The sequence below is a fragment of the Lepidothrix coronata genome, unplaced genomic scaffold (genome assembly GCF_001604755.1).
Source record: "Lepidothrix coronata isolate B3197 unplaced genomic scaffold, Lepidothrix_coronata-1.0 Scaffold60, whole genome shotgun sequence".
Classification (NCBI taxonomy): domain Eukaryota; kingdom Metazoa; phylum Chordata; class Aves; order Passeriformes; family Pipridae; genus Lepidothrix; species Lepidothrix coronata.
In genome coordinates this window covers 1,017,401-1,039,857 of record NW_016690240.1, presented here as the reverse complement: position 1 = coordinate 1,039,857, position 22,457 = coordinate 1,017,401, and the positions used below count along the sequence as shown (strand labels likewise).

The 22,457-nt window shown below is 42.7% G+C and overlaps 1 protein-coding gene across 3 annotated transcripts in view; it reads left to right on the top strand.

Moving 5' to 3' along the window:
• The first annotated feature begins 702 nt into the window (after positions 1–702).
• Positions 703–22,457, top strand: part of FHL2 (four and a half LIM domains 2) — a 62,309-nt gene continuing 40,554 nt past the window's right edge. Inside the window, exons 1-3 of one of the 3 annotated variants that reach the window (XM_017817303.1) lie at positions 703–901; positions 1,796–1,881; positions 3,171–3,231. The gene's annotated coding sequence lies outside the window, so the exon portion shown is untranslated. Of the gene's footprint in view, positions 902–1,795; positions 1,882–3,170; positions 3,232–19,065; positions 19,119–22,457 lie in introns of those variants that run through there. The other 2 variants (XM_017817305.1, XM_017817306.1) reach the window with 2 other exon arrangements.

Genomic DNA, 22,457 nt, shown 5'->3' with positions numbered 1-22,457 from the left:
AAAATCATTAAAGCATATAGGTAGAAGTGGTTTTATTTCTTTCAAAATACAATGTAGTGAAGGATGCCAAGATTCCCCAGTAAAAGGTTAAAACCCCCAGCAAGGTCTGAGGGTTGTTAAATGGCCTTGAACCATAATGCCTGCCCACAGGTGAGGGGGAGCTGGGCTGAAGAGCTCTTGCTGGGAGCATAACTTTGCTGCAGAGAGCAACATCACTCTGCTCTGAAAGGAAAAGAGCTGTGGCCAAGCATGAACATCTTAGTGCTTCCCCCCAGTTGCATCTTTCAGACTGCCCTGAACTTTTACCTCAGAGTCCTCAGGCTGTGTTGATAGCTCAAGGATAGCAATTGTCTGAGTTGTGTTGGGAAACGGCTTCCAAATTATGAACCTGATTTCCCTGGAATCGATTCCTAAATTCTTAGCACATGCTTAAGACTCTTGGGTCAGGAAAAGATTTAAATGTGGGCAAATGTCCATCCTGGCTGAAACATGCCATGAGCATGTACAGTTCTCAGCTCTGAGCACAGGTTTAGGTCTCTTCCTGGGACTGTGGAGTCATGGGTTCAAAAACCAAGGTTGGGAGCTGATCTCAGAGGAGCAGTGGGATGGGCACAATCCATGCTAAGAATATAGTGTGTCCCTTATCCTGCAAAGAGAAGACTTTTCCTCCCACCCGCTTGGCTGGGAGTGCTGGGTGAGCCTTACGCAAGGAAAGAGGCCACCACTGTCCTTAGGGACAGCAGTGATGAGGATGCAGAAGAAGGGCACCTTTGCAAAGAGCTGTGGCTGCCAGTCTGATAAGCTTCTGGCAGTGTTTTCCTGTTAAATCCCAATTAACTCAGTTTTAAAGGCTGAGTCCAGGCAAGTGTGTGATATAGAAGGACTCCTCAAGGCAACTCAGGTAAACTGTATGCTTTATAACTTCTGCTTTTAGTTCTTATTTTAAGAGTCTGTTAACTTAGCATATAAATCACATCTTTTAATATAAGTAGCAGAGATAGGTTTAAATTAAAAAATGCTTGGAAATTCAGGTTTTGATTACTATTTTTCTTCTGTACTTCAAATTAAGAGTGGGCTATGAATGGCAACACAAAAGTTCTTGGGTAATGCAGTTTAAGCTGGAGGCTTTAAATCATTTAAACATAAAGGACTTCATTCTCCTTCATACAAAGGAACTAAAGTGATAGAAAATAATATTTAAATCCCCTTTCAGACCTAAATATTTTCATTAAGAGTAATTTTAATAGTATGTGTCTAATGCAAACTAATGTTGCAAAAGATGGTTTAGTGTATTTAGTACAAAATATTTACATGATAATAGATAAAGTCAATACATCATTTTGCAAGCTATTAAAAAATACTTAATAATTCCAGTTGGAACACTCAGCTGTAAGAGCTGCTTTCCATTTCACTGAACTTTCTGCTGTGGATAGGAAAGAAATGATTTCCCCACATGGCTGAGCATCAGGTTTCTTTAAGTATGAAAGCAGGCTTGTAAAGGGTAGGTGTTTATGCTTGCTTGTTTCCATCAGGAGTGTTTTCTGACATGCAAATAACCTGCCATCCACTAGCAGATTTTAAGCAGCTCTGCTTTAAAACCTTCTGCCACAAACCTGTGTCAGCTCAGCCCATCATGTGGATTGATTAGCTTAATTTTAAGAGGCAGTGTCATAGTTTCTTTGGTGCTGTGCTGCTACAGCTGGGTGAAAAGCACTGAGTGGCGAAAGGGGAAAACTATAAAAGGTATCTGTGGATAATAGGTGGGCTCTGTTGTCCTTTCCCTCTCTGAATCCAGCTCTGAAGACAATCTCTGCTAACTCAGAACACCACCAGGGTTGATTTCCTACTGAAAGTTGACTTGGAGCAACTCCTTTTTCTGAGGTAGTGTTTATAGCTAATATCTGGAGGGTTTTGTCTTGTTTTGTTTGAGCAGTGCTCACTGTCTAAAATAGTGAGGATGTTTAAAAAAGTGAGAATGTCCTCATAGTTTCAGATAAGCTGAATGGTATTAGGGCTCCATAGACTGTACATGGTGCCTGAGGAGACTCCCTTCGACACAAATATTTAAGCTGTAACATCTGCATGCCCTCACATGATACCTTCCCTTTTGTATATATGTACATCTGACTTTACATTTCAGGGGAAAAAAAGGCTGCATTGCATAACCAAATTTGCTCTGAAAAATCCACTTGGGAGTCTGACACTTCAGGAATACCCTCAAGCTGAAACCAGAGGCTCCCTCTGTTTCACTTAGCAGAGAGCTCCTGTCACCCCATTGCTGACCACATGCTTTCCACATGTGACAGCCCTGCAGCAGGACTCTTCTTAAGGTCATAGAATCACAGAATGGTTTGGTTTGGAAAGGACCTTGAACATCATCTGTTTCCAGCTCCCCTACCACAGGCAGGGACACTTTCCAGTAGACGGGGTTGCTCAAAGCCCCATCCAACCTGGCCTTGAACAGTTCCAGGGATGTATTCCAGGGGTCCTCTCATCCTGTTCCCATGTCTCTGCTGCTACTATCATGTCACATCTAGCAACCAATTTGGATGAAAGAAAAAACGAAACCAAAAACCAACAATTTTTTTAAAAAAAAAAAAAAACCACTTTATTTTAGCCTAGCGGTAAAAGTAGTTTGTGGGTAAGAATGAGCAGCCAAGATCAGGACAAGGAAATATTTGTCTAAGCCATCTGATAATAGTAAGCTAAAAGATGCCTGGCAGGTGACATGTTAAGACTGACCAGACTGTAATCTGGAGTGAAGAGAGAGGGAGGGGAGAAAGGCCAAAAGGAAGGGCAGGAGAATGAGGCCTTGTACCCACCTGGATTTTTGCCCTGGATGAAGCAGGATGGCTGAGGCACTCTTTTTGGGCAGCTATATGTGTCCCTGTTCCATGGAGGCTCTGAGGTATAACATGACCTACCTGGGGAGCACAGGGAGTCACTCCAAAGTGCCCTGCGCTCCACTCACATATGTACAACAAACAGTTCTTCTGTCATGTCAGCATTCATCTATGCAAAAATGATTGAGTGGATGTTTTGGGGGACAGCTAATGTTACAGTACTTTTCTGAAACATATTTTTCTACTCATGGTAGCATTGCACAGTTGAACACCAGGTTCCTGTAAATGATTAGTAAGACAAATGTTTGCCTTTTGTCTTTGCCACAGTGACTGGAATGAACCTTACTGCCTTCAGTGATTATAATTCATGCATCATTAAAACCACAAGGTATGTTTTTTACATGACTGATATCCCCTCTTCCACCCACCAGCACTGCCCATAACTCTCCTTTTCTTCCAAAGATGCTAGGACCCACTGGCAAAACTTACTAAGTATTTGCTTGAAATACTATCATATTGTTAAAAACAGGAGCTCTTCACAAAAGACGTCTGACATTTCCAAGGAGTGTCTAGTGAGCAAAAGTATCTGGAAAGTGCCTGTTGTGAGCATGATGGAAGAAGTGGTTCAGAATAATCATTTGCAGCAGGAAGCAGTTTCAGCAAAGACCTTGCTTCACTTAGAAGGGAGGTGCTGATAGAAGCTAACCTAAATCAGTTGCTGTATTTATTAACATTGTTAGCAGTTTTGATGATAACAGCAATAACCATAGCAATAATAATAACAATGATAATTAATAGAAGTGAGATGGGCTGCCTGAAGCAGGCTCACTGTCCCACAGCCTTACCTGCTTGTTTACTGTTCTGTACCTTGTGGGACCTCCAAAAATGTCTGCATATTAAAGAAAACAAAACCACCTTTGCATATTTTTACAATCCACTTCAAAGCCTGTGTGGGCTATGAAAGCATGTACAGTCTAAATAATGAAATAATAATTGAAAAAAATAACCCCTCTCAGATAATCCTAACCAAGAACCTCTCTTTGAATTCACAGCAGTGATCCTAAACAAAGCCAAGGACACTGCTTGGAGTGGAGGCTCTTTGTGACATGGTACTATGGAGAAACAGACCATTTCCCAAAGTATCCGCACCAGTTCCAGAAGAATCTCTCTTGTCTGTGTACACCTACAGACTGACAAAATGTTTTTATTTGGAAGATTGTTTAGGCATCCCAAATTATTTGACGTTGTAAAATGTTTAGCTTAGTGTGGTCCTACGTGATGCTGCCAGCTTGGTGGGAAATCATAGAACCCCAGCGAGTAGGTTGCAAAATCTTTGCTTAGGAAATTAAATATGTTTTTGCCTCTGCCGCAACGATGCAGATGTAGTTAACCTGTCCACAAAGAAATCACTATTACTTTGTCTGAAATTACCAGTATTAATAATGTAACAAGAAGGGACTATGATTCTTCTGCCATACGATCCAGAGATCACAACAGACTCTGATAGCAGGGAAGTGAAGATACAAGGTGACTGAAGATGAGCCCTGGATCACACTTTTATTGTCTTGTGGATGCATGTTTGGGCAGCTTTCATAACAACTGGTACCAAGAAGAGGAATTTTGACAAACTGCTTTCATGGAAAAAAAAATCTCTTCTTGTTTATCTTTGCATGTGCCCACTATGGTACCACCACTGTTCAGTCTCTCTGAACACCTACAACACATCTGGCCAGATGTGCTTCACCCCTTTGACCTTTACCATACCATGGTTTAAAGTAGAACCTTAGAAGACTTTTATTCCAAATTAGGCTGGTACACTACAGAAATGCAGATAGCTGGGTGTTCATATATTCTAACCTAACCTGCCCAGGACACGTGTGCCCCTTCCTGAGCCACTTCTGACCCACCTTCCAGGGCCTACACTGACCACAGCAGGACTCATAAGCTTTTATTAAAGGATTGAGTTAAAGGCTTAAGTCAGGCATGAACAAACCAGGCTGTTGAATAAGAACAAGACAACATTTTATCTGTCAGAAATTGTATGCCTGTAGCTGATCTTGCCCAGGGGCGAAGGCTTCTGCTTTTCTGTGACTCTGTGGTATTCAGTGAGCCCCATGGTCAGGAGGAGGAAAGCTAGAGGAAGCCACACAGAACCTGAATTTCTCAGGACATTATAACAGCTTATTAAAAATACATAATGAAAAAACAGCTTTGGGAAAATATGAAGAATATCGGAAATTTAAATTTTGAAACTCACCTGAGGCATCACTTCTGGAATAATCAAGCTGCTATAAAAAGTGGTGACTTGATGTGGGGTTATTCTTACATCTATGTGATGTTCATTTTCACAAGAAGATGGTATCAGTGAGGAGAGGAGTGTGTGTTTCTTGCTACAAGATTCAATGCCCTTGTGACAGATCCTCGTGAGAGGCTTTGGCAAACCTCATCCTGAGCTGGGCCTGGCACAAACTGTACCAGAGCTTATAAAGTCACTGGTTAGTCCTTAGCCTTCACCTCAGGTATTTGCAAAGTAGGGTCTGGGAAATTATGCAGTCAAGGACCAGGAGAAGGACCACTCCTGTGATGTGCAACTCCATCGCTAACGGCGACTTCACTGCTAGAAAGGAGCCAGGCCTGTCCTCCTTTCTGAGAAGGTGTTTGTCTGCTGTATCATCAGAGAGACCTTTTCACACTCTGGAGAAACAGAGAAAAGGAAAGGACTACTTACTGAGCACTAATGTGTGGCACTTGCAGGATGTGTGTGTTTTCACCTAGAATGCAAGGTAGGATGTTCACACTTTTTACCCTCCTGCATTCAGGGCTTGATTCAGAGACCTTGGAAACTTTTCACTGACTTCAGGGGAGTTTGGAACATGTCCAAAAGTTACCCATCATCCTGGAAGGGGAAAAAGATAAACTGACTGTTTCGCCTAAAAAGATCCAGGAAAAGAGCTCAGGAAGAGATAATTAGGATATTGTGGCACTTGGGGGGTTTTTAGGGGTTTTTGTTGTTGTTGTTGTTTGGTTGGGTTTTACTTCCACATAGCAGCTCATAATCTAATGCCTAGATTGTTTTTAATGTGACATTTTTCTTATTGTTTTGATTTCTAAGGAGGACAGCCCATAGGCCCCTTGGCTGCAGGGCCCATCAGGCAGTTGAAACGGAGCAGCAGATGCTGCTGCAGAGAAACGCAGTCCATGACCCAGCTGGCAGCCAGGGCTTCTGAAGGGCCAGGGAAAGTAGGGGGCACTGGGGCAGGACGATGCTCAGATGTCCCCTCCCCAGAGCCAGGCTGGGCAGACGCTGCTATGAGGGGCAGAAGGTGATCGGCAGCTGATGCAGCAGCACGAGTTACCAGGCTGACCCCTGAGCCCATAAACTCAACAGGAGAGTTTATAGACCCGTGGCAGTCCTTGTGACTGTCCCAGGGGCTGGTGAGCAAGTTGGAGGAAAGGGAGGGGTTTTATTTGGGATAATGAGAGCCATGGTCTGTTTTAGTCTGGACCAGGTCCAAAGTCAGTCTTAATAATCTTGGTTGTGTTTAGGTTGAACTGAGTTTTTGCTTTCCATTTTTGAGAAAGCCCAGAGAGCAGGCTCCCACTGTGAAAGCCCTATCAGCCAAGCTGCTGATGTGAAACAAGTCTCACATTTGTTTCCTTTTGTATCCTTTTGGTTTAGAAGCAACACAGATGCATTTAACAGGAACACACACCCTAAAAACACCATCTTCGGAATAGCTGGAAAATCAAGATTTTTACTTCCTAATGATTGCATTAAGCAACCATGCTTTATGATCTTGCCTTAGAATGGACATCACACAACTAATCAGCCTTAAAAACAAAAAGAGTTTTCACACTTTGCTACCTTTAAGATAACATGCCTTTTAATGGTTTTCTGCTAATTAGCTGCCATGACTTTCTAATTTCTTGTCAGAGGCTCTTTTTTAGTTCATGTCAATAAAATCAACAAGCATTATGGTCTTTTATTCAAAGTATGCTGATAAAGGATAAGCAAACACAGTGGTGCTGCTTTCTCCCCACCTCCATTTGTGCCCCTCCAAATATCAGATCTGATGTGTCACCCACCTGCCTGGGCAGGAGTTGCCAGGAGGGGCTGAGGATGGGGAAACCACTCGGTAGGGATGAAGTGGCTAGGAGGATGGAGCAGAAAGCTATCACTACACCCCTGTCACAAATTTCTCTGCTGCTAAAGCACAGTAGAAAGCTCAGAGAAAACCACAAAACATAGCCCTCCACGCAGGATACAGTGGATTGATAAACATGGTAGCTTTTCCAGAAATGGAGAGTGTTGTGTAACTGCTATGATGCTCCATTACAGCTCTCCTCTTTCTCACAGGATAGAGCTTCAGTTTGAGTGAAATGAACATAATGTCAGTAAAGAAAAAAGCCATCTGAGTATAAAGAAAAGGGGACAAAGCCTTCTTAACTGTGGTTAGTTTCTGAGTATCTCCATGGTCTAGATATTGCCAACAGTAAGTCCAGCTCTTGCACTCTTCCTCTTACAAATAGCTTTGTTCAAGCAGTGTCAAGCACTGGCTGGGCTAAAAACAATAGTGCATTTTAAGGAAATACACACAACCGCAGTAAGGAGTAACAAATGATCTGAAACACATCCTTGGATGCCTATTTTAAAATAAACATTTACAGTCTCAGTTCTTCAGCAATCCTCAACAGGACCAGCCTAATCCCATAGCCTCAGGATTTGTCAGCTTGGATTGCACTTAGCATCAGCCTTTCTTGTCTTACAATGCAAGCTGTCTAGCTATTCCTAGCTAACACAATTGTCTGTGCTCGTATTTTCCACCCAGTCACAATACAACACTCAGACATTTCAAACTGATAGTTTAATTAAATTATGGCAACTAGGATTATTTCAGGTCCAGAAGTATGTGTGGCAGAGATGCCGAGGATAAACATGGCACTTTCAGGGGTGGGGATAAACTCTGTTTTGTAGAAAAATGTAGCTTTCTGAGGACTGAATTTGAAACTGCATTTGAAACCTCTAGAAGTCATGTTTCTTTTATGCGTTTCAAGTTAGACACTCCAAGATGGAAGCCATCAAGATTGCATGGAAACTCAGTCTTACATATGCATGGAGAACTGAAGATCCACCTATTCCTCTGTGCTAAAGAAGTATTTTTACGTTGTTTAGACATCTTCTGTGCAGAAAGGAGTGCCAGGACAGCATGGCTCCCTATGTAAAGTTCTGCTTGGCTTTTACTAGCCACCCAAAGAGTAATGTTGGGTTCCATGTGTTAAATTTTGTGTCCAAAGGGTAAGTTAGCAAGTAGTAAGCAGTAAACCCAGGCGGGATCAGTGACAGATGGAGGTAGCCTAGTGACTTGAGCAGTGAAAACAGCGCCCACTGAATCAGCAACTCCCTACAACCATAAAGAGAAAAAATTACATCCAGTGAGGGGGCAGTCCAATGGGTCAGAGAGCCATGTAGAGGAAAGGGAGATAATACATAACAGAATGCAGAACTTAGCATAGTATGCACAGGAAGGAGAATATGAGTCTTGTATAAAATGTCTTACAGAAGGTTTTCAGGGGAACTTGGGAATGTGTGGGTCTCCCCAATGGATATTGATTGGGAAGACTGGAGGTGGAAAAATGAAAGCATCAAGATAAACTGGGGTGATAACAAACATGAGGAAATAGAGGGGGAAAGAAGATAAAAGGGCCTAATTGAGTGTAGACTTCCTTGATGGAGTCCTATGCTTATACACCACCATCTATCCTGTATTTTCACTAAATCCTATTTCTACCTATCTTCTCTGAGCATGTCATTCTCTGTCCTGAGTAATTTAATGTGATTGCTACCAAGCTTCAAACAAGACTAGTAGGATTAGGGAGTACCAGCACCCAGAGTGGGACCACAGACCTCTGAGATTTGTAGGTCCTAGTGCCAGCAGCTGGAGGAGACTGGGAGCTAGGTGCCAACTAGAGGACGGAGTGCCTATGACCAGCTCCTGAACTATGTATTGAGTATGTCCTGAAATGACATACACTGTGTGTATATCCCAGTAGCAGGCTTCAATCCTCATTCTCCAGAGAGGGGCAACAAGATGGGGCTGTTCATGTTTGTGTGAGTGCTGGTGGTGCTGGTGGCACTGATTCCTCTTTGTGCTATTCCATGTAACCAGAAATGCATATTGTATGCATGTGTGTGTTTGCCAGTTGGGAATGTACGCTCAGCCTCACTACAGGCTGTACCCACGAACACGGACCTGCAGCAGCCCCACCTACATCACAAAGCTCATGAGATTCAGCCAACCCTAGCACTGTGAACTTGCTGGAGACTCCTTGCTGAGGTGCTTTTCCAGCTTTCCAGAGATAAAGACTATGTCCCAAGAAGACTTCATTATAAACTTCCAAATGTCCCACACAACTCACAGAGAAATATCTGGTTACCTCTGGCTTTGTATTTTTTCTAGGAGAATGGTCCAACACCCCCTCCCCCCCCTTACTGAATTGTGGCTTATTTGAGAATGGAATGATGGTGGTTTGCCAGTTATCCTTAAATCACTCCTACCACCAGACAGACTTGAAGATAAAGTAAGGAATGAATTATTCAGGAACCCAAAGATCAGCATTACAATCTCCTTATTTAGAGGCAGCTGTGCATAAAGAAAAGAAAACTTACAGCTGCAGACAGATTATTCTAACTCTGTTATCTGGTTTTTTTCCAGTTAAAATGCTCTCATCATGCTTACATACCTTTCAGCTGGAAACTTGCCTTTGAGCAAGACCTGGTCCAAAGCATGTATTTCATTGAGTGGATGCTTTTTCAAGGATATGTATGTCTTTGCACACCTCTTTTCTTCCCTGAGGTATTTCAAGTCCTCATCACATGTCTCCCATTTCTGCCATCACATGAGCTGGGAAGTATTGGTGCCTGCTGGATAGGTGGGTTCTTCTGCCCAGATAGGGAAAAAATATCTTGGTGCTTACCTTAATACATGCTGCCTGTGAAGGAAAGCTTCTCCTCAAAGGCAGATCAAGATTCAGGCCTCCTTGCACTAATTCTTTATACACTGAAAACACCAACTCATATATATGTATAAACCAACAATCACAGTAGATATAAACATATAAACAGTGATAATGAATGCAGTTAATTAGATCTTGACTGCATTGAGATGAGAATTAATGGTAATCAAATTATTTCAGGCTGAAAATGACGTGAACATGCTTGGCAAGAGCTATGCCCCTGCAATATCCAATGATGGCATTCTCTTCCTTTGAAGGTATGGAGGTACTGGAGGAGACAGTTTCAGAAAACATTAAAACCAAAAGTCATTTATCATATTTATCATATTCCATATTATGTTAACACTGCTTTATTTTTCATCTGTTCTCCCAAATCCAGGATTCCCATTAGCCAATGCTCTACATCAGGCAGTCTCTGTGTTTAGTTCCCATGTGTGACACTGGTGACAATTCTCAATTGCAAAGTTTCGAAAGTGGTCTCTCATGGCAAAAATTTTTACTTCTTTTCTAAGGACTGTAGATATACCTGCCACTGTCACATGAACAGGAGGATGATCTTGTATTTTTTGACATCACCCTGATCTTATCTCTGGGAAGAATGATTTTGACCTAAAAAAATAACTTTTGCTTTTGCACAAGCACTGCTGCCTGGACAGATTTATACAGAAGGGTTGTCCTTGATAAGATTCTGTCATTCAAATCTATAGAGCTACCACAAAAAAGCTGAGCAATTTGACCCGCTAGCATGCTTGAAAAGGAGCAGAACTGCTCTGTTATTTGTAGTCACACTGAGACACGACACAAGTCGTTTTCCATCATAGCAGCACTAGGTCCCACATTTGAAAGGCTTCTCAATTCAGTCCTTTAACAAAACTGTGACAGAAGGAGTATTTTGGGAGCTGTGTTTCTGAGATCCCCCAGTCTTTCTCTACCACACTTTCTCCTCCTCCTACTCCTCTTCTTCATCACCATCATCAATATTTTTCAATACTCAATATCTATTTTTCTAAAAATTTGATCTCCAGAAGGCGAAGTTGTCTCCAGAGCCCTTCCTGACACAACAAAAGATCAGGACCAATGTAGGATAAGAGCCAGAGTCCACAGGTCTGGGATCCAGTGTTGTTTTAGGATTTGCTGTGACAATCCACAGAACTGAATGCCCTAAAAGCACTTCAGCATGCAAGGCAGAGATAACAACTTCTCTTTCTTTCTATTTGTTCATCTCCCTTAGTTCTAGACTTCAATGCCAGAAAGCCTTTCTTTTTATAGTTCTTTAGATCTGGCAACTATCAAACCAATTCAGGCCAAAGATCAGTTTCAAACCATGGGTGATGCCCACGGCTCATGTAGTGACTCAGAAAAACCTTCTTGATACACTCTTGAAAAGAAGCACATTGTTCTTAACGGACAGAAAGAAGCATTGCTATCTTCTGAGCAGGAGCCAAGTTTAGCACGATCACATATCAAAGAGACCTGTGAACCTCTTGCCTCCATCTTGGCAGGGTGCTCTTCAGAATGTTTAATATTTGTGCCCAAAAATTAAACGGCAGATTTGTTTACAGAAGTGTTTTCCAAGAAATGCTAGGAATACACTCGGCAGCTGCCCTGATCGCTGGTGCTGGGCATATCTTTTGTGTCTGGGTGATTTATGGATTTGAACTGCTTTCTGCACTCCTCCTGTTTGAGAGGCAAGGGCGAGCTCCAGCACAACAGAGGAACCATAAAATAATAGCTGCAAAAGATAGTCAGAGCTCCTGCCTTGGTTTGGCACACTTTGCCAAAACTGTGCCAGGCACACATGCTTGTGTGGGGCTGGACAGGGGAGGAACACCACAAGAATGTTTGTCATCTGCAAGAGAAGAGGAATAATGTGTTGTGGGGAGATAAAGTTAAATGAGGAGGTGTGGGGAATGAGGTAAAGGTGCAAAACTGCAGATGTTTTGAGAAAATATCCATTAATCCTTGAGAAGAAAGAAATGGTGGCAAGGATGCTAAGGAGGCAGTGATTAAAAGGATTATCTTGCAGGTTTCATAGCTTGAGTAGAGAGGGGAGGTTGGCAGACCCCACTGCTGACACTGCAGGTGTCTGGTGCAGAAAGGAAGCAGGGGAGAGATGTGATATGCCAGACATAACAGCCAAGAGAAGAGATGGTGGAGCACAGAAAGAAATGCAAAGAGAATTATAGTGATGCTAAGGTGGTCTAGTATTACCTTGGGTAATGGTTTTATGAGGTATGCATACAGGCAGCAATTAGGAAAAGGTCAGCAAATTCATAGTCAGGATATGTGCAGAAACAGAATGCAGAAGAAAAAGGTCATCAAATTCAGTCAGAATATGTGCGAAAGCAGCATGCGGATTTTGCATGATAAAGACTAATTTCACTGTCCTTCAGTCATATTGAATGTAAGTGCATCTTTTCAAAGCGTGAAAAAGACACTTGTGGGGGTTTTTTTCCCAACAATGTGAAAATCAGAGAGATCTTCATGCATTTTGATCAGTGGGTAAGAATTTTATTAGTCTCAGCTGACGAGACACATATAGTGACACATGTCACTTCCTTGCTCAGCATGCTTTGGTTTTGTTTTCTTCACTCCAACAACTTAATGGCTAAACATGTCTGTCAAGTCTTTCAAAATAATACGCAGTCATAGAGCTGATAATCTGTCCTTGAATTGTTTTTGAAAAATCTGACCAGGTTGGCAGCCCTGATGATGTCAGAAGTAGTTGTTATTTAACTGAGGGATCATAAGGAGTTGTTCTCCTGGTAAACGTCATGTTGTCTGTTGAACTTGACCATAAAATTAGGGTGATAGTTTTAATATGTATAACTTTTTTCATCCACCAGCAAAATCATTGTGATGTTTCACAAAAGGCATCAGTGAAACAGATAAAATAAATACAATCATCTGAAGACTTTTTATGTTATGGATGAGAAAATCAGTGACCAATGAAAAGAGAAAACAAGCATTTGAGGCTTATCACAGTCATGTGCAGGATCTGAGTAAGGGGCAGTGGCAGGTGGCAGGTTTGACTTTAGTTTTGGCACTTGTATCCAGACTAATCTAGGCTCTACAGTGAAATGTTTCTCATTGTGCTAAATGGCCTAAGAGGTACACGGTAGCCCTAGGCTGCACTTCTATCATCAACATAACAAACTTCTAGCAAAGATTAAGTTACCAGTTGATTGTGTCTCCAGGGGAAGGATATACACTGTCATGCCAACAGCTGCTCTTTATAAACATAACTTTTTAATATTGCTGGGCTTGTTTCAAATTGCACATGGTGGTCTTCAGCAAGCTAACCTGAGCCACCAGGCTTGTATCAAGTCAACACCAAGAAGGGTGACCATGCTCCTACTTCATAGTGTGCAGAGACGATACAAGGCTTAAATATTTTTGTGCAAGATTCTACGTTTATCACCACTCCAGCTGCATTATCCTAGTTTCTATTTCTCCACTGTTTTGGGAAGTGCCTTTGGAGGTAGTATAATGTCAAACTAATTTTAGAGCCCAAGTCCTACTTTATATGTTCTAAGAACAGCCTGTTGATTGCAATACAGTAATGAGTGCAGCCAGGGTGATTTTGAGGTGCTGAAGCACCTCTACTTGAGATCATGTGCCCTCCACCCAGTGTGAAATCTGAGTCAGAAGATGTGGGGAAAGAGCAATCAGAGCCAGTCTTGGGACATTTTGCTGGGAAATGTGCTCCTGCCAGAAGGATCCTTCTACTGGCTGTGGAGGTCTGGGAAATTCTTAGTCCACTAAGGGTTGGGAGTTTTTATCATTTCAGTATTTTTGGTTTTATTTTATCCTTTTTTTATTTTCCAAATCTTGTTCTCGAGCAATGATCTCTCTCATAGTTTCCCCTACAAGTTGGAAACTTGAGCCCCAGGGAGCTTAATTTGATTTTTTTTTTCAAAGTGCTTGGCACTTCCAGCTCCTCTGTCCTTCACTTGGACTTCCATGCACTTGCCAGGTAACAGTTATCTCATGAGAAAATACCTCTCTTCAAAAGGTTTTTTTTGCACACATACTCATACATACTGGTGGAGTTAGGTACAGTGGGGTAAAGACATTAATTCAGATAGGCAGGTAAATGTGCAAATAGGGCACCAAAATTCAGTGTTACTGGGATTGCTTCTCTCAGCTGCTTTGAACTCAGGCAATCACTTGGATCCCTTTTTCACTACAACTCACAAAAGTTTATACCTTAGTTTGTTGTTAGGTGAAGCCTTCCTTAGCTTTGTCAGGACTTATTTTAGTGGACTGTGAGGGTAGATTTAACTTTGGACCAAAGAAGTTTCACTGTGATCCAAAAACAGCAGCTAAAGCATAGTGAATAAGTATTTCAGCCAAAATGGGAAAGGGCAGAGATGGGGCCATGAAACAGCTGCTAAGAGCAGTGGCCTTTTATGAGCTGTAACATTTGCTGGGCAGATAAATGGAGAAGTGAAGAAGAAATTATTTCTGCTTTTCCAACTCTGCACTCTGGCTTGACAGTCACCATCCAGTCCTCTCTTTACTTGGGGCATTTGTCAGTGCTGTGTCACCAGGTCTGCAAAGTGAGCCCTGAGATATGGGGCCATTAAGTAGGGGCAGAAAGCAGCCTGGGGACTGGATTCATCTCCCTCACTGTGAGTGGGACAGGGGATGGAGAAGGGGAGAAGGTGGAAATCTCCCTAGGTTTTTAATGCAAAGTTTGGGTTTAGAGGTTTTGGAGAGTTCAGTGTATGAATTTTCAAATTAAGGCTCATCTGCATCATTTATCTGAATGTGGCATTGTTTGTGCTGGGGGAAGAGCTTGTGCCTGTGCTCTGAGCTCTCACAGCCATCAGGCATGAGGGGAGCAAGCTGCAGAGACTGGCCATGGGATGGACTAAACATCCCGAGCATTTAAGTTCAGAAACAGCTGGAGAAACTCACTGAAAGAAAAGAAAAATAGTTGCATTGAGGTCATTAAATATGGTTTGCTTCTGCCTCAGAGAGTTCTCAACCCAAAACATGCTCAAGGGTATTCAAGAAACTGTTCAAGGGTATACCTACATCTGGCCCAACAGATATTTTTGAGGCACATTACACAAAGCAAGGGCATCTCATGCTAAGTGAGGCACATTTCACATAAATTCAGTCACTAGAAATTATCTGGTGATTGAATTTATGTGCAAGTAAGTCTGGTGTGAGCCATCTCCTCTCAGCTTGTAGTCAGCAGGAGATAGGCACATCCAGCCCCCACAGAAAAGCACACAGATAACAGGCTTACACTGGATGCCAGCTTTTGATGTCAAAAATTGGGTGAGGTGAACTGCTGATGACAGTGCCCACGGAAAATATGCAGGTCACAGGGCTCCAGGTGTTTCAGCCTGCTCTCCAGCCTGAGCATATCTTTGCAGCAATGACGTCTTCTTGGAGGTTCAGCTCAGAACACAGCATGTAAGAGGAAACCAGGCAGAGATTAGGCCCTTGGAAATCACACATGCTTTGCTGCTTCATACAAAAGCACCTCCGTCTCACCTGTGCTCCAGAGCCTGAACATGATGGTGGCAATGAGGACAGCTGCCCACCAGGAGGAAGCTAGGGCTGAGTTCCTCCAGGTGCTTCTCCATCCCCAGATATCTAGAGGTCACTGGCATCCCTAAGGCTGCTGCTGCTAGAGCCCAAATGCTGCCTGCTACAAGCATTTTCACAGGTGTGGGAAGGCCTGAAGATGTCTGATGCTCCTGGCACCCTATGTGCCTCCTGGCAAAAGGCTGTGTGGCCACAGGTTTCCATGGAGGTTGGCATTTGTGAGTGCTCTTCCCTCAAGTATGAGGGGGCTGGGTGTGGAGTTTTATGTGCAGATGTCTAATTTGGAAGGCACTGATGTGACCTGTGTCTGTGAAGGGTTAAAGGAAGCAGATAGACCAATGGCTTGCTAACACAGCGAAATCCCAAATTCATAGTGGCAAATGCTAATCCCATATTCCTCACTGCTAGAGCCTGAGTGTAAAGAGTTTGCCAAATATTGACTAAGAGCAAAATCTCTACAGACTTCCTCCTCCCCTCTGGCCCTGCTGCTAAGTCTCTGGCAGTCAGTATCATATGTACAGAACCTACCTCTAAATCTTTCAAATTAGATTAAAGGCTCAACAATATCATAACACAGTTTTAATTGCTGTACTACCTGCCATGAACCAAGACAGCAAGGTCAGATTTCCATGAACATCTGTCAGTAGAGCTCTTTCTTTATTAAAGACTGTACTAGTGCAAGATGGTTAGATTTTCGCTTGTTAAAGCTATCCTGAACACTTACATCCTTCTTGGATGGCCATACTCTGGCATCTTCCATGGCTTGCAGAGAATGGCAGGGCCAATCCCAATTGCAAGGGATCAGTGGTAAAACTTCTAACCTCACTGCAATGAATGAGTAACAGCACCTTAGTATGGTTTTCATGGGGGCTTTGAGCACAGTTGGACTCAATGATCTTAAAGGTCTTTCCAACCTAAATGATTCCATGATTGTAAAGCAGCTCTTCTAGAACACATACCTCCCATCACCTTGGAGTAGAGAACTGGCTGAAAATTTTGCTTTCCTTCCTGCTGGTGCCTTAGTCATGGAAGAAACAGGGGCTGCAGACCCATGGAGATGGCAAAAGGGCCTGCTGTGTCATCACTGCTGTGGGTCAGAGACCTTCAGGTCCCATTCCTCTTCTTAAAGGGCTAAATTCCAATACCACGGTATAGCTGAGACACCTGGAGAGGTCTCTGCTTCTGACTATATCCACTCCTCTCTTGTTAGCCTGCCAGCCTTCTGTATCTCAGAACTGCTGGTGCCCTGAGTGTGGGGGCATTCCCCTGCCTGCCTCAAGGAAGTGGCTCAGCTATTACCTGCTGCCAGGAGCCCATGATCAGGGCCAGCAGCCTGACAGATTGCTGATATTTTAGTTTTCTGGTAGCATCCTTTTTCAAGTAGTCCTCCTTTCCCTGAGGAGGCTCATCAAACAGTAAAGCAATACCCAAAATAAAACTGGGACAGTCTAAGTAGAGGGACAATGGGAACCAACCAGATTCAGAGGATGTTTGCTCTTTTCAGAGAGAAAATCTGAACTGTAATCCACCTTCTCAAGTTTTCAAATGAAGTGTGCTGGGAGGCCACATTTACACCAAGCTGGTCCCCAGTTGCTGGATGTGGACACCAGATCCAAATATGCTCTGCAGCTGGGTTGACACCTGGGGATTAAACATGTCATTACTGCCCAGAACATCCTGGACTGGGGCAGGGACAACCATCGTTTTTCCAGGTTGTTCCTACAACATCACCCGGATCCTTGAATTGTGCAAACAAAAATATTGGCCAACATGAAAAGGTTGAGGCTTTCCAGAGCTGTCCAAACATATGTCTTAACTACCACGTTTTTGCTGCTTCAACAGCTTTTCATAACTGTTTATTGTTCTGGGAAATGTGAAAGGGCTGTTTACATGGTAGCTAAAGGAACATGTGGCAAAAGGCCACTAGATCTAGGATGAACAATATTTTTCTGAGGAATCTGTGGGATATTTCTCTTATCTCCCTAACCAAAGTCTCTGGGCCATGCTCCTCATCCATGGTTCTTTGAAGCCAGGCATTTCTGCATGGACAAAAGGAGATGTGTGAAAGTCATTTGTTCCCAGAGGCTTGACTCAGGCTGTCAAACCATGCCGCTTGGCAGAGGCTGAGGACATGCTGTTATAGCCTTTTTAATGCTAGGATGAATGCTTCAGATACCAACTTCTCATTGGTTTGGCGCTATAACCATAAAACCTGACTGGGCTCCATGTCAAACCATAAATCAGTTTGTCATGTCAGAAAGCCTGGCACACAGTTTGTGTTAGTATCTGTGAAACTTGCACAGTATCCACTCTCTGCAGCTTGACTCGCACTTGCTGTCCAAATGAACTGCTCAGAGACAAGCTGGGAGGTCATGGTATCTCCTAAGGACTATGGCTTGACCAGAGCCCTGAAGAGAAGAGAGAGAAGAGGAAGAGAATGAGGAGTTCTTCAGGACCAAGGAAGTAATAAATAAATCCGGCAAAGAAATTGAATCCCTCAGCAAGTACTCCTGCTTCAGCCAGAAGGAGGAACAACCAGCAACCTCAATTCAACAGCACAGTACTTTTCCAGATAACTATGCTGCTGTGTAGAGACATTTATCTGCACGTAGAGGTTGCCTGATGCTATTTCTTCACCTCCCTGTCTTAAAGAAAGGTTTTAATTTTCCTCCTCTTAAAATAGTTTAACTTCACATCAAGGACTATGTCTCTGTTGCAACTTTCTCTGTAGAAGTACATTGCAATGTAGAGATGGACCCAATACTGGCAAGAAGACAGACAGGTTGCAACCCCACCTCTGCACTGAGCCTTGCTCAGACAAGTTTTTCTCCAAAGTCAGTAAGACACTGCCCATGGGAGTTGCTGGAAGACCTTTTTCTACATCAAACCTCTTGGTTTTTCTGTGTACAAGTGTCCCTTTCACCCAGCAACACACTTATATTGCAATGGGAAGGGAGCCCTGAGCAGAAAACTCACCCCTGAGCCACATTCCTGCTGCCAACATAGACTTCCTTCGTGATCTCAGGTTAATCTCTAAAGTCGCTGTCTTTTTTATAGTGAGATGATAGTACTGGCACTACAACTCCCTGCACGAGGAGGTGCAGGGCTAAAACATGGCAAGCCCTGAGGCACAAAGTACCTTGCAAAAGGCTGCACACCTGGGGTGGACAGACAGACAAAAAAAAGGGAGTTGGAGTTTGTTACATTCACAGAGCAGTCAAACTTTCTGAGGGCATTTCTGTCAATCCCAGAGCCTTGACAAATAATCTGATTGAGAAATTAGAGTTGCTCATATCTCAGCCAAAGTATTGAGCCCTGAAATATCGCCATCTCCTTAGAGGTCCCTCGCAGGGCCTTCTTATAGCAGGTGACTGTATTTTAAGGTCAGGCAGTCCCCAGTACAGCAAAGTGACGGGCTGGAACTGCTCAGGAGCACAACAGCCCTTTCCTTCGGGGGCCTCGTGCTGCTCTAGCTGTGATGCCTTAAAAGTCTGGCAACACAGAGATGCTACAGTCCTTATCTCCTGCCAATGGCTGGTATTTTGGAGATATTATATTTATAGCTCACCCGAAGCACGAATGCCCAACTGTCTCATTACGAAACGTAGTTTGGGCAATCCAATAAAGCGTCGAGTCTGTCCCCGTCCTCTCTTGTTTGCAGACTCATGAGCAGAGGCAGCACTGAGCTGCAGCAAGGTAAGACAGCGCCTTGTTTTTGTTTTCATTGTTCTTTGAGCCTTTTCTCCTTTTCACCTGCCATTTGCAATGACTTCTCAGAATTTATAGACATCTTGAGGGGAGTGCTGCTTTTTCAGGGGAAGAGTGGATTTTAAGATGTTTATTCCAGGGCACACACAGAGCATCCCTCTTTGTATTTCTAGTCAGCTTTTGGAAACCAGGTGCTAACTGCTCTTCAGTTTCTTCACTAATAATACACTGTCATGTTTTCACGCTCTCAAGGAACACAACCATGTCTACCTAGAGACACTTCCCTGGTTTGAATAGCAAACTGAATGACTTCAGGCAGAAAGCTTTTCATTAGATTTTTGGGGTTTTCCCCTCTATCAGCATTTTCTGGAAAATGAATAGATAATGGGGGAAAAAAAAGAGGAGAGAAGGAACATTTTACTTTTTTCACCTCTTTCACATGATTTCCTAATGGCCATAAAAGAAAGAAAGGAAAATTATAGGCGATGCTTGCTGATTTCATGTTTTAAACAAATAGTTGGTATTGATTACAGCAGCTGTGTGAAAAGCAAAAAGAAAGCAAAGCACTGAATCATAACTGGGTGTTACAATTCCTGCAAAGCAGGAATTCATCGAAACTAGACTGTAAAATAGCATTACTAATAACTGCCAAACGCCAATTATCAGGCTCTTGTTACCTTAAATTACTTTTAATCTCATGAGAGCATTAATTTTCAAATGAAGTCAATAAAAGAAGAGCTCTTAGGGAAAATAAGATTGTGTATGGGTGTACACTTGTTCAAATGCATTTACAGATATGTTTTTATTATAAACATTCTTATAACCAAAGGTTTTCAAATCCAAGGATCACTAAGTGTGACACAAAGGTAAGAAATATCAATTAACTTTTAGTCCCAAAGGTAAAGCTATCACACTTTACACCAGAGTTTGTTTACTATTCTATTATTTAGGAAATTAAATGAAAGACAGCTTTTTTCAAAATGCTGAGCCCTATACAGGCTTGGACAGGATCTTTTGTCCCTGGTACCCAAGTACCTGGGGAGCATGACTCCCTAGACCTGACACAAAGCCCAAAGGACAGCCCAATTCAGTTTGAGACTGAGCTCAGATCCTAAGTAAGGATTTCAAAGGCAGAAGGGTAGATCATTAGTTGGTCTAAAGCTGCTGGAGATCCACTGACTTTAGATGAGTGGTGTTTACATCAGGTGCTATTGGGCCAGTGGACGTGGAGAAGTTGGGTCTGGTCCCAGGGCTGCCTCCTGGGCTCTGCCATGGCAACACGTGCAATACACCTGACAGTGCTCCTGCAGGAGAGGCAGCCCTGACCTGTGCCCAGGCCATTACACACTCATAGCCTCTGAAATTTAATGGCCACATCCAAAACATATCCTAGGGACAGGATTTGCTCTTAAGCCGTACCCAGGTGGGAGAGCCCCATACAGTGTCTGGGCAACTGACCAGCATGGCTGACTGAGTCTCAGTGCCTGGCAGCATCCTGGTGTCCTATTTGATTTATGATTGCAGATATGCCTCTGGGGGTGCTCCCATGTATCCAACCTTACCTACGATGGGGACCCAATGCCATGGTGGATGTCCTCAATTAACATGTCTGTCTGAGCTCTCCACGCTTATGCTGGTGGGGGCTGTGACAGTCCGTGTAGATAAAGCTGAAGCAACATATTTAGGAACAAGTTTGTTCCACCTTTCATGTCAAGAACAGCATGTAAGTGGAAAAAAAAAAAAGGAATGTAAAATACCAAATTGTCTGCACATGTGCCTATCTTATGTTGAGGCTTATTGTCCCCACATCGATGCCTCGGCAGGCTTAATGTCTTCAGACACTGCAGCCAGCATCTCCACATGTCTCCCTGTTCTTCAGCAGTAACAGTCTTGCAGCTAGACCATGGTCTGCTCAGATGTGCACAGAGCTCCAACCTTCGGCTCCACAGCACTGGTGAGATGAGTTTTGTAAGTTATCCCAAAGGTAGTGTGTCCCACCAGAGAGTGCAGAGTTTTAGAGGGATCCCAGTGGGAGATGGCAGCTGCCTTCACTGGTCCTTTGCTCCACTTGGTCTGTTTATTCCAAGACCTTTCTGTTAAGCTAAGCTGATGTGCCTCCACAGTAAATTGTGCAATAAAGAAATTGTGTGCAAAACTAATATTTTTTATAGAGTAGTCTCACTTCTCCCATACTAGAAATTTTCTCATGTCCTCAAATTCTTTGTCTATCATCCAAGCCTCAGGCTAAAACAATGAAAATAAGAAAATCATTCTGCTTGGACACTTAGTGTAAAAGTAATGCCACTGGTGTATTGACAGTGTTTCCTTCTAAAAACAAGAAGCAGAAGCAGCATTCCAATCATGTACTGCAAAACATTAGGTTTTTTAAAAAAAACCTGTGTTGACCAAAGGTCTTTAACTCGAATAAAATGCAGGACTATAAACAATAATGAAGTGATTTTTCACTGGATTTGAATTTAAAAGTGAAATTAAACAAAAAGATCCAAAGGCTATTTACAAAGTGAACTCATTCTAAAGGCAGTCTTTCCAACAATAATACTTTGTTCTTACCTAGCATTTGAAAATATGATTAATGGATGAATAATTTTACTTTTTCCCTTCCAAACAGCAAGCCATCAGAACAAGGCAGACCTTTGACTGCAGCTGGCAAGAGGCTGGGAGGGGGCAGACTCATTCAAATGCTTCTGTAATACAGAAAATGTAAAAGGCTATTTTATAAGGAAGAAAACCAGAGAAGAAAGTGAACGTGAATACTAACTAGGGGGTGAAATCCTGGCCCCACAGATATCAATAGGAGTTTTCCCAGAAATATCCACTAATTTTAGCAAAACTCAGATCTATTTCCTTTCCTTCTAATCTACTTGTGTAGATTTGCACCACCAGTGTGTGTTTTAATATTTTTTCTTACCATTTTTCCTTTTTTTTGTAGCTGTGTACTGTCTAACCAAAGCACAGACAGTCTGACACAATTGTTTTTCAGTGAGATGAATTATTACTGACTGCAATATTTTATCTTCAGCATTATGTCACAGTGTGTACAGTTTCATGCTGATAAATCTCAGGCTGTTTCAACAATGTTCATCATCTAACACTGATTAGCTTTGAGAAGCATAGGTCATATTACACAAAATCCTAGTTTTTCTAAAAGCAGCTGGAGCAATTTTGCCTGATTTTGCTCAACTCCCTCTGACAAACATGGAAGGAAGACTACCACAAACATTTCAAAGGGATTCGACTTCATAAAACTCAAAATGTTTCTGCTGCAGGTTGATTTACTGGCTATTGTTAAGACATACCACCAAGAAG